We start from the raw sequence: 9,792 nt of genomic DNA on the forward strand, positions 1-9,792 counted from the left end.
AAGCAAGGTTGTTTCCATGATGTTAAGAATGCTGCCACTTGTTCTTAACTCCACAGTGTGCATTAGCCAATGCACTTCCTTACCTAGATCAGAAATAAACTGATCCAAGTAACCAACATCAAGACTATGATGTCTTCTTCTTCTTGTACACACCAAGGCTGAACAAGTTTCTTGTCAGGAAACCTTTTCAGAGATCATATGCTTTTGCTGCCACCAAAGAGATAGATCATAAACCAATGTACTATCCTTCCTGTGATTCTGCACAGGGTCTTGAAGAAGAGATGTTCCAACATCTTTAAGAACATCAGTTATCTTGGGCTCCAAAGATAATCAATTAAATACTTGTACTTGGCACACGTAGACATTGATCTTAATTCCTTTCTGTAACACCTCAAAATTTGCCCTCCTCTCTTGGGACTAGCATAATATATTGCATATCATTTGTAGGTCATTAGGCATTGCATATTGCACATCATGTGGTTACATTGTGCAAATCATCCTCCTAAGTCTTGGTCAGAAGATAAGAGGTTATGATGCAAGCCTAGGGTTTTATTGACTGATCATTAGCCATCTGAGGATTGGGTTATGAATTAGGGTTTTGATTCTCAAGGAGATTGGTCTTGATCTTGGTTGAAATGGTACATTATCATCATCATGGTTTTATTGTCATCCAAGAGGTTCAAGTGTTGATCAGATACCTTGAGATTAGGGTTTTGACCACTGGTCAACCCTAATCAGTTGCATTGGGCCAATCAGGGCATGGCAAGGAGATGGGGTCTACAATGAATATGGGGATCATCATGTGATTGTATTGAGCTTATGGAAGCTAGGGTTTCATCATTGAGCCATTTCATCAGAGAATTGGGGTTCAAATTGATCAGTGCATTGCCAAATTCATCTATCAGTTGAAAAAGTCAACTGTGGTCAACTGTGCTTGATTTTATGGATTTGGAGGTGGGAGAGAGTTGGATACACTTCATTCATGTTGAAACAAGCTTCATTTGACATTTCAAACATCAAGAATGAAGAAAATAAAATCAGACAAAAAGTTTCCAAAAATGGAAAGTGACTTGTAATGGAAGTTTCCAAAAATGGAAAGTTTTTCACCACAAAATTACATGTCCAAAAAAGCTTCAAATGAAAATTTGTTCAACATGAAAGTTGTAGATCTTGCTCTCACCTTTCCAAAAAGTCCAAGAACTTGAATTTCTCATGTATGGTTGACAAGTTATGGTCCATTCATTTTCCAAAAATGCCTATAATCAAAGTGGCATAACTTTCACATGGAATGTCCAATTTGGGTGATCTTTTTGTGAGCAAACATCATTTCACGTGTACTTTCATGTTGTATGATCACATGTCATCAAAAATGGTCAATGCAAAAAGTCAATTTTCAAGTGGATTCATGTGTATTTTTGGCATGGCATAGTGAATTTGAGTTTTACAAGGCCAATGGACATGAAACCAATTCCAACACACTCCAAATGCAAAATAGAACTTGTGTGAACATTCATTTTACTGTTCCATTGGTTATTTGAAGAGGTCATTTTTGGACTTTCACATAAAACCACATTTTCACTAATCACATGATTTTTGTTAATTTGGATTAACAAGGTGATTAAGGAGTGAGTATATATCATTAATCCTAACAGAATTGGTTAACAACATTTCATTTTTCAAGATCCATAACTGAATTTCCCTCCAAAACCTCAAATTCTCTCAAAAACTCCATCACTTTTTTTCATCATTTCATCATCAATTCTTCATCAAACTTGTTCATTCTTCGTGGATCCATGCTTCATAATCATTGTTGAAGGACTGTTTTGATGAATCGTGGCCAAAAGCTTCAAGAATCTCAACTGTTGGAAGCAAGCTCAACAATGGCAATTCCATAATTCTCACAGTTGGAGCATCGTTGAACTGAGGATCTTTCTCCATTCACCTTCCTTATCATTGATACGCATCTGTTTCACCTTCTTGGAGCCAAAAACATCCAGATTCGCATCTGCCATAATCACAAGGTGATTTTTCGAATTTCACCATTGCATGAATTATGATATGCGTTTTAAAGATCTTTCAGTGTAGATTAGCATGATATGAGTAGTTTTTGATTTGGTTGAGTGTGGTGAGAGAAATCGTAATTGAAAGTTTGATGTTCATAACTTGTTTTGTTCGATCCGTGCCGTATGTTGAGAGTTAGAAGAAATTATTTGCATATTCATAATCCTTGTTGAAGGACGGTCATGATGATATATGGATTGTTGCGTTTGGTTGATTTTTGTTCTTGACCAAATCTGGAATTTCTGGACTGTTCTTGATGAAGAACAAGTGAATAGTGTGTGTTTGATCTTCGAATCCATTGCCTGCGTTTCAAATTGTGTTTCCCTCCAGCGCCAGCGAATCACGCTTTGCCATGTAATCTTTTTGGAACGACGTCGTTTAGCTTGTGCGCTTTAATATTACAAGTTTGCCACTGGTTCATTTAATTATATATTATTTCATTTCTTTTTCATTTTCATTTTTACATTTTGTTACATGAACTTATAAAAATCATAGAGGATTCATTTTTCATCCAAATTGAGTGAGGTTTTTTTCATGATACTCCTTGAGATGTGTAGAATTTAATCATGATTTTTATTATTTTTGTGCACGTGTAAAAAATTAAAATGTCTAGGGATTGTTTGATGTGTCACATTTGTACATGCCATGCCATATCCTTCATGAAATGATGATACTTTCAAATAAATGGATGAAATTTTTTATGCATATTCTGGACACTTTGATGGTGATTTTCATGTAGAGTTTGTGATTTTTGGATACTTGGTTGATTAGATATGAATTTTTGAATAGAGGTGTGACAATTTGTGTCACACCAAGCATTGTGAACTTCATGATTTTATTTGCCTTGCCTAGGAACCTTGAATTGAGCCAAAATTTTGCATGAATGATCATATGTATGTTGAGATAACATGTGAATTTCTCTGGAATTTTTGATGGTATTTTCTAATTGATTGGAATTTTCTCCTCTGTTGGCTCATTTTTGTGACTTCATGTGACACATGATTGTATTTTGTTTGTGAAATTCTCATAGTGTATTGGATGGATGTGGAATTTGACATGTGGATTGTAGACACATTATAGGTCATTGTGGTTTTGATCCCATTCATTTATCATGTATTGTCACTGTTTTATGATTTTTTGAAGTTTATGATTGTGTTGATGCCTTGTATTGGCTTGTTTGAAATTGTCTGAACTTCTTGATTTTCATTGACCTACTTCCTTTTGTCCAATTGAGCTGAAATTTGATAGGCTAGTCATTGGATATGTTCTGTTTAGACTTGAATTTTTGTGGAATTAATTGAATTGTTTTGGTATGGGTTTGATTGAGATCTTTCTGTTTGGTCTTTTGAGGTTGCATATTGCATGTGTGATACCTTTTTGTGCATGAAATGATGATAATGAATGATATGAGCATGGGACCAATTGCATTTGCTTTTAATTTGGTTGATTGTGATTGTGGATAATTTTCACTTGCTGTTTTGGATTTTTTATCTCTTTTGGACCCTAGGCTTGGCCTAGTGGTCTTGTTTCTCACCTTTGGAATTGTGTTTCAGGAAGAAATGCAAAAGGCTTAAGAGGAAAATTGCAAGCTGATTAAATTGAGTTTGTTTGATGTTGTCAACTAACATTGGTTTTGTGTTGTAGGGTTTGATGCTTGAGTTTGAGCTCATGGCTTGTACTTGTGTGCATTAACTTGTGTTTGACTGTACAGATTAACTGATTAACATTTGCTGTTTACTGTTGATTTGTCTGAGTGCTGATGATACTTGATTGATTTCAGGTACATTTAGTTGCTTACAGTTCCTTGAGAACTTGCTTGCTGTTGCTTGGTTTTTAAACCAATTGAGGTAGAATCTCTATTCTCCATGTAGTCTGGAAGACCTGGCCTGTTACTTGGCCAGGCAACTGTCTGAAGTCCTCCTTAAGAGGCGATGTTTGTGATTGTTTAACTTTGTCCTCAAGCAGGTAAAAGACCTTGATTAAGGCAATTGGTGGATCATAGAGATATGCAGTCTATCTCCCACTATTCTGTTGAGTCGTCCCTCTGCTCACACCACTGTGTTGATGCATTGGGACACAAACCCAAGATCTTGTACATTGTACAGTTGTGTCAGAGTCTTGAGTGTAGAAGGGTTCCTCCTTTCTGAACCCACACTCCTTTGTCTGAAGCTCTCCCTGGACAGGGATAAGAGCTGTGAAGTCTAATCTTCACTCACCTTTCATCTGGCTTCACCCTGACTCTCAATGTCAGGGTTAAGAGCTAACACTACCCTTGTACAGATGACTTGCCTTGGCAGTCTGACCCATTGTTTGAGCCTCACTTGACTGGATATAGTGTGTGCTATCTGAAATGTTTTGTTTATGCTTGCATGCTTGATTTCTTCCTGGATAGGATTAGCTTGCAGTTGTGCAAGTAGGTAGAAACCATAACATAGGGCAATGATGCATGATAACACTAGGCTCGAGTACAGCTCCCTGGTAGTGTGTCTTCCCTTTGTGTCTGGCTAGTCTTTCTCCCCCGTTGGGGGGAACTACGTCGCCCTGATCCTCATACCAGATGAGGTACGTAGGCAGGAGACCGTGCGAGGTCTCTCCGGGCACTTTTTTTCCTTTTTGTGTGTGTTTATTTGTTAACTCTTTGGTGTGTCAGGATATGGATGTAAGCCCAGCGATTGGTTGTCCGTATCCTGATTGTGCTTGTTTGGTGGTTGTGTGCTTGGAAGCTGGTGTAAGTCCATCAAGTGGCATCTGGGTTCCAGTGTGTGTCTGTTTTGGTTCGGATGCTGATGTAAGCCCAGTGATTGGCATTCAGGCTCCATGTTTGCCTGTTTGTGTGTTTGTTTGTTTGGCGTGCGTGAGCCGAACTACGGCAGCTCTGATTCTCGTTCCAGACGAGATACGTAGGCATGGGACGCGATGTCCTAGCGAGCCCTCTCCTCTCTTTCCCCACCTGTGTTATCTTCAGTGTGTGTGTGTGATGTTTGTTTTAGCAACCTTAACCTATCTTTAGAGCGTGGATCCCGTCGAGTACGACGGACGTGAGGGGTGCTAATACCTTCCCCTTGCGTAACCGACTCCCGTACCCTTTCTCTTTGGTCGCGAGACCTTGCTTTTCCCAGGTTTACTCTGAGCGTTTCCTTTCCCTCTTTTGGGATAAATAACGCACGGTGGCGGCTCTGTGTTGTTTTTGTTCAGCCCGCCGGTTGTTTTTCGCGGACGCGACAGCTGGCGACTCTACTGGGGACGAATAGATGTTGACCTGTGCTGGTCCATCTTCCCTAAGCGAGTCTCTCCTAGCGTTCTAGGATATGGTTTAGGTTGCTTGTGTTGCTTTATTTATTGCATTTATTATTCTGATTGTGTATATATTTGCATAAATGTTTGCATGCATCATACTATCATGTTGTCGTCCTCTGTGCAGGTGGTTCCTCTGTTTGGGGTGGGTGTTCTGAGTGGGGCTAAAACCCAGGCCCGAGTATACACCTAGGATTAGTGTGGTCTCACGTTCCTCACATGTCGGTTGGGCATGTTGTTGCGACGTGACATACCACAAGCCGGACGAGGTTCATCTGAGAGTGCTCTTCCTCAGTGGGGTTTTCCACTTTGGTTGGGTTACCTCTTTTGGATTATTGACTCTGGTGACCGATCATTTCCCGGATCTTTGGTTTAGACGATCTCAGGAGAGCTACAATGGCACACCCGAAAGGGCAAACCCATTGAGTATCTTTGCCCGATTGTCGAGACTATTATCCGTCTTAGGATAACCTGATTAGAATTTACCTGTGAGGGGAGGGTGATTCTTTCAGATGTTCAGATGGTGACTCAGATGGTGACTATTGGTTCCGTTGATCAGAGTCCTATTTATAAGTCGAATTTATGGCCATTTGTTTCTGAGACGCCGGAGTGCTGTCCGAGTTATTTCTCAGTGGGGATTCGTTTATTTCTGGATTCCCCGGGCCGATTCAGAGGATTATGGGTATCTGCTCAGAGATTGTCTGGTGATGATGATGATGTATCTGTCTTCCGTTTATTTCGGAACCCTTGAGGTGGATTTGTGGTTACCTATTCCTTCAGATGGTTGTGATCAGTTCAGAAGTCAGGGCTGTGACTCAGAGTGCAGATGATCAGATGACTTGGAGGATGGCACTATGCATTGCATTTATTCATCAGCATCATTACATCTTGCATTTACCTGCATGTAACACATTTTTATCCATATGCAGGGACCCTTTTGATCGAGATCCTGGTTGAGAGACTTTCTGCTTAGATATGAGACTCGGTTTGAAGCCTGATGTTGCCTATAGATTCTTTGACCCAGAGATCAGTGGGCTGAAGGATATGATAGCATTGATTGCACCCGACCATGTGGGGCTGTTTCGTGAGATGTATGGGGGTATTCTGAAGATGGTTTTCAGACTCACTGACAGAGACAGGAGCGCCATTCATACTCTTCTCCAGTTCTATGATCCTGGTTTGAGGTGTTTTGTCTTCCCAGATTACTTACTCGGGCCTTTGATGGAGGATTATGCTGACATGTTGGGCATTCAGATCAGAAATCAGGTTCCTTTCTATGCTACTAAGGAAGAACCCGACATTGGAGGAATTTCCCGTGCTCTTTATTTGAGTCCGGAGATGGTGAAGGGTAGTCTGAAAGAGAAGGGGAAGTTGCCGGGTTTTCATCTGAGTTTCCTAGAGGCTAAGGCTAAGGAGCAGGCGGAGTTGGGTAACTGGAAAGCTGTTTGTGCTTTGATTGCTGCGGGCATTTATGGGGTTATTCTGTTTCCTAACCAGAAGAGCTTCGTGGATATTAATGCCATTCGCTTGTTTGTTCGGGGAAATCCTATTCCTACTCTGATCGGAGATGTCTATTACTCGGTCCACAATCGGAACGAGAAGAGGCGTGGGGGACTGATTCGATGCTGTGCTCAGCTGCTATACAAGTGGTTTATGGGATATTTGCCGTCCAAGGGTGCTTTTGTTCTTCTTGACCAGACTATTAATTGGGCAACCAAGCTGATGGGTTTGCGGGCCAAAGACATAGCTTGGACTCACAGTAGTGGGGTTGGACAAGATTTCATCTGCAGTTGCGGGGGTTTTCCCAATGTGCCACTTATAGGAGTTCAGGGTTGCATTAATTATAACCCGACACTTCTTAAGAGACAGATGGGATTTGCTATGGAGCTTCCTCCGTTCAAGAGTGAGGTTCAGGAGACTTTGTACTTCCCAGCTGAGGGCAATCAGGCCAGGTTGAAGCAAGTATCAGAGGCATGGCGTAGCATTCAAAGGAAAGGCAAGGTTTCTTGGGGTAGAGCTAATAACAGATCTTTTCCTCCGTTCGATGATTGGCTCAGTAAGAGAGTGGAGCTTACTTGTCTACCATTTCCTATGGTTGATCCGTGGTATCTGTTGGTTGAGGAATCTCCTTCTTCAGTGAGTATGGAAGAGTTCCTAGAGATGAAGCGGGAGAGAGATCAGTTGCTTGCGGAGAAAACGGAATTGGAGATGACTGTTGCTTGGGTTCAGATGGCCAACCAGGAGATCAAAGTGAAGATGGAAGATCAAGACAAGCGACATGCCCTGGAAGCAAAGCGCTTTGAGATGGATACTGCTTACTATGGGAAGGTCAGTCAAGCTTTGGCATCTTCAACAAAGGAGCATGACATCACCAAAGAGAGATTGGCTAGAGCTTCAAAGGTCATTGAAGATCAGAAGAGGAGGCAAATCCTCGTGAGAGATCAGAGGGATGACAGAGTCCGAGTCCTCATTGCTGAGTGGGAGGTCAAGCTGAAGGTTAAGGAAACAGAGAATGTGAAGATCATCGCCGAGAGAGATCATTGTATCGCCGAGAGGGATCACTACATGGCTGAGAGAGATCATTACTTCAGGCAGATGAAGATTCACCAGAAAGAGGTGGGGAGATTACAGCAGGAGAATACTGAGCTCAGGTTCGCCGCAGAGTTCGCGAAGATGGTTGATGAGATAGGGCCATCTGTGGGACCTTCATCAGGCTAGCTATCATTTGTGTGGATTACCGTCAGGCTTGTTGACGGAATTCATTTTGCTTGTATTTCTTTCCCGATTTTGGAGATTTGTATCTGATTTGATGTATGACTATGGCACTTCTTGTGCAATTTTGCTATGTGATGGTTGTTTTCATTCAGTGATTGATCTTCAAGCTTTATTTGCTTTATCGTATGCACTCACAAAGCACACACATGGTTGGGGGTATTTTGCTGAAATCATATATCACTGACCTGTATGGTGAATTAAATGCTGAATATCAGAATATTGCTGCCGGATTATCGTTTTGTCTCGATGAAGCCAGGATCAAGAGACAAAGTGTTCCTCATGTGGACAAACACTGCATTCATGCATAATCATAATAACTTGTGTTTTATTTTGCAGGTATCTGTACCTTTGCACTCAACTCGTCTTCACAGATACTTCACACGACGCAATACTCCCAGACTGATGGATCTCCCAAATACTGATATCCTCGAGCTGAAGGACAAGATGAATGAGCTGATCAACATCATGCAAGGTTTTGCAGTTGGTCAGAAGGCTCTAGCTGATAAGGTCGAGAAGCTCGAGCGGGCTTCAGCAGCAAATAGCGGTGTTAACCTGGATGGTGTCTCCAACCAGGGGCTGGGTGGTTCTCGAGATGGTGGTAAGAGAGCAACTGTGGGTATGGTGAATAACGCTGCTGGTTTTGGTGCTGCGGGTGGTCAACCGGGTCAGAACTTGAAAGACAGTCTTTTCCCGCCTTTCTTCGGTGTTGATGACGATAGAGAGGAAGACAGAGAGGTCGATCAGTTCTCGATGCACAATGAACCTTTTGGTCAATATGGTGCCCCGCCACAGAACAAAGAGATTCAGCTGCTGGCTGAGAAAATCCGAGCTTTGGAGAGCTGTGCTACTCCTGGGGTGGTCAACATGTCAAATATGGGGCTGGTGGAGGGGATTGTGATCCCGTAGAAATTCAAAGCGCCCGCGTTTGACAGGCACAATGGGAGTTCCTGCCCCGAGACTCATCTGCAAGCGTTCGTCCGTAAGATCTCAGCTTACACCATGGACCAAAAGCTGTGGATGTATTTCTTCCAGGACAGCCTGTCCGGAGGCTCACTGGAGTGGTACACCAAGCTCAAGTCCTCAGATATCAAGAATTGGCAAGATCTTGGGGACGCATTCTTTAAACAGTATCAGTTCAATGCTGATATGGCCCCGAGTCGTACCCAGCTGCAGGGTATGTCTCAGAAAAATAATGAGGGGTTTAAGGAATATGCCCAAAGATGGAGGGAGTTGGCTGCCAGAGTGCAACCTCCACTTGTTGATAGGGAGATGTCTGATCTCTTCATGGGGACCTTACAAGGGGCTTATGCTGAGAGGATGGTTGGTTGTCCGGTGACCAACTTTTCTGATATTGTGGTGGCTGGAGAGAGGATCGAGAGCTGGCTGAAGCTCGGTAAGATTCAGGGTGCAGCCTCTTCTTCAGGGTCGAAGAAGCCTTTCAGCAATGGTCAGAGGAAGAAAGAAGGAGATACCAGTGCTGTTTACGCACAGAAGGGACCCAGTAGGGATCGTTACTTCCAGCACACTGCTGCAGTAACTGTTCCTGCTGAGCATCAGCCTGCACCGCAACAGCAACAACAAGAGCAACAGAGGCAACCATTTCAACAGAGGCCACAGAGGGCTGGTTATCAAGTCAAGGGGAGAATGAATGATAGGCAGTTC

This window comes from Lathyrus oleraceus, chromosome 2, assembly GCF_024323335.1.
Source record: "Lathyrus oleraceus cultivar Zhongwan6 chromosome 2, CAAS_Psat_ZW6_1.0, whole genome shotgun sequence".
Classification (NCBI taxonomy): domain Eukaryota; kingdom Viridiplantae; phylum Streptophyta; class Magnoliopsida; order Fabales; family Fabaceae; genus Lathyrus; species Lathyrus oleraceus.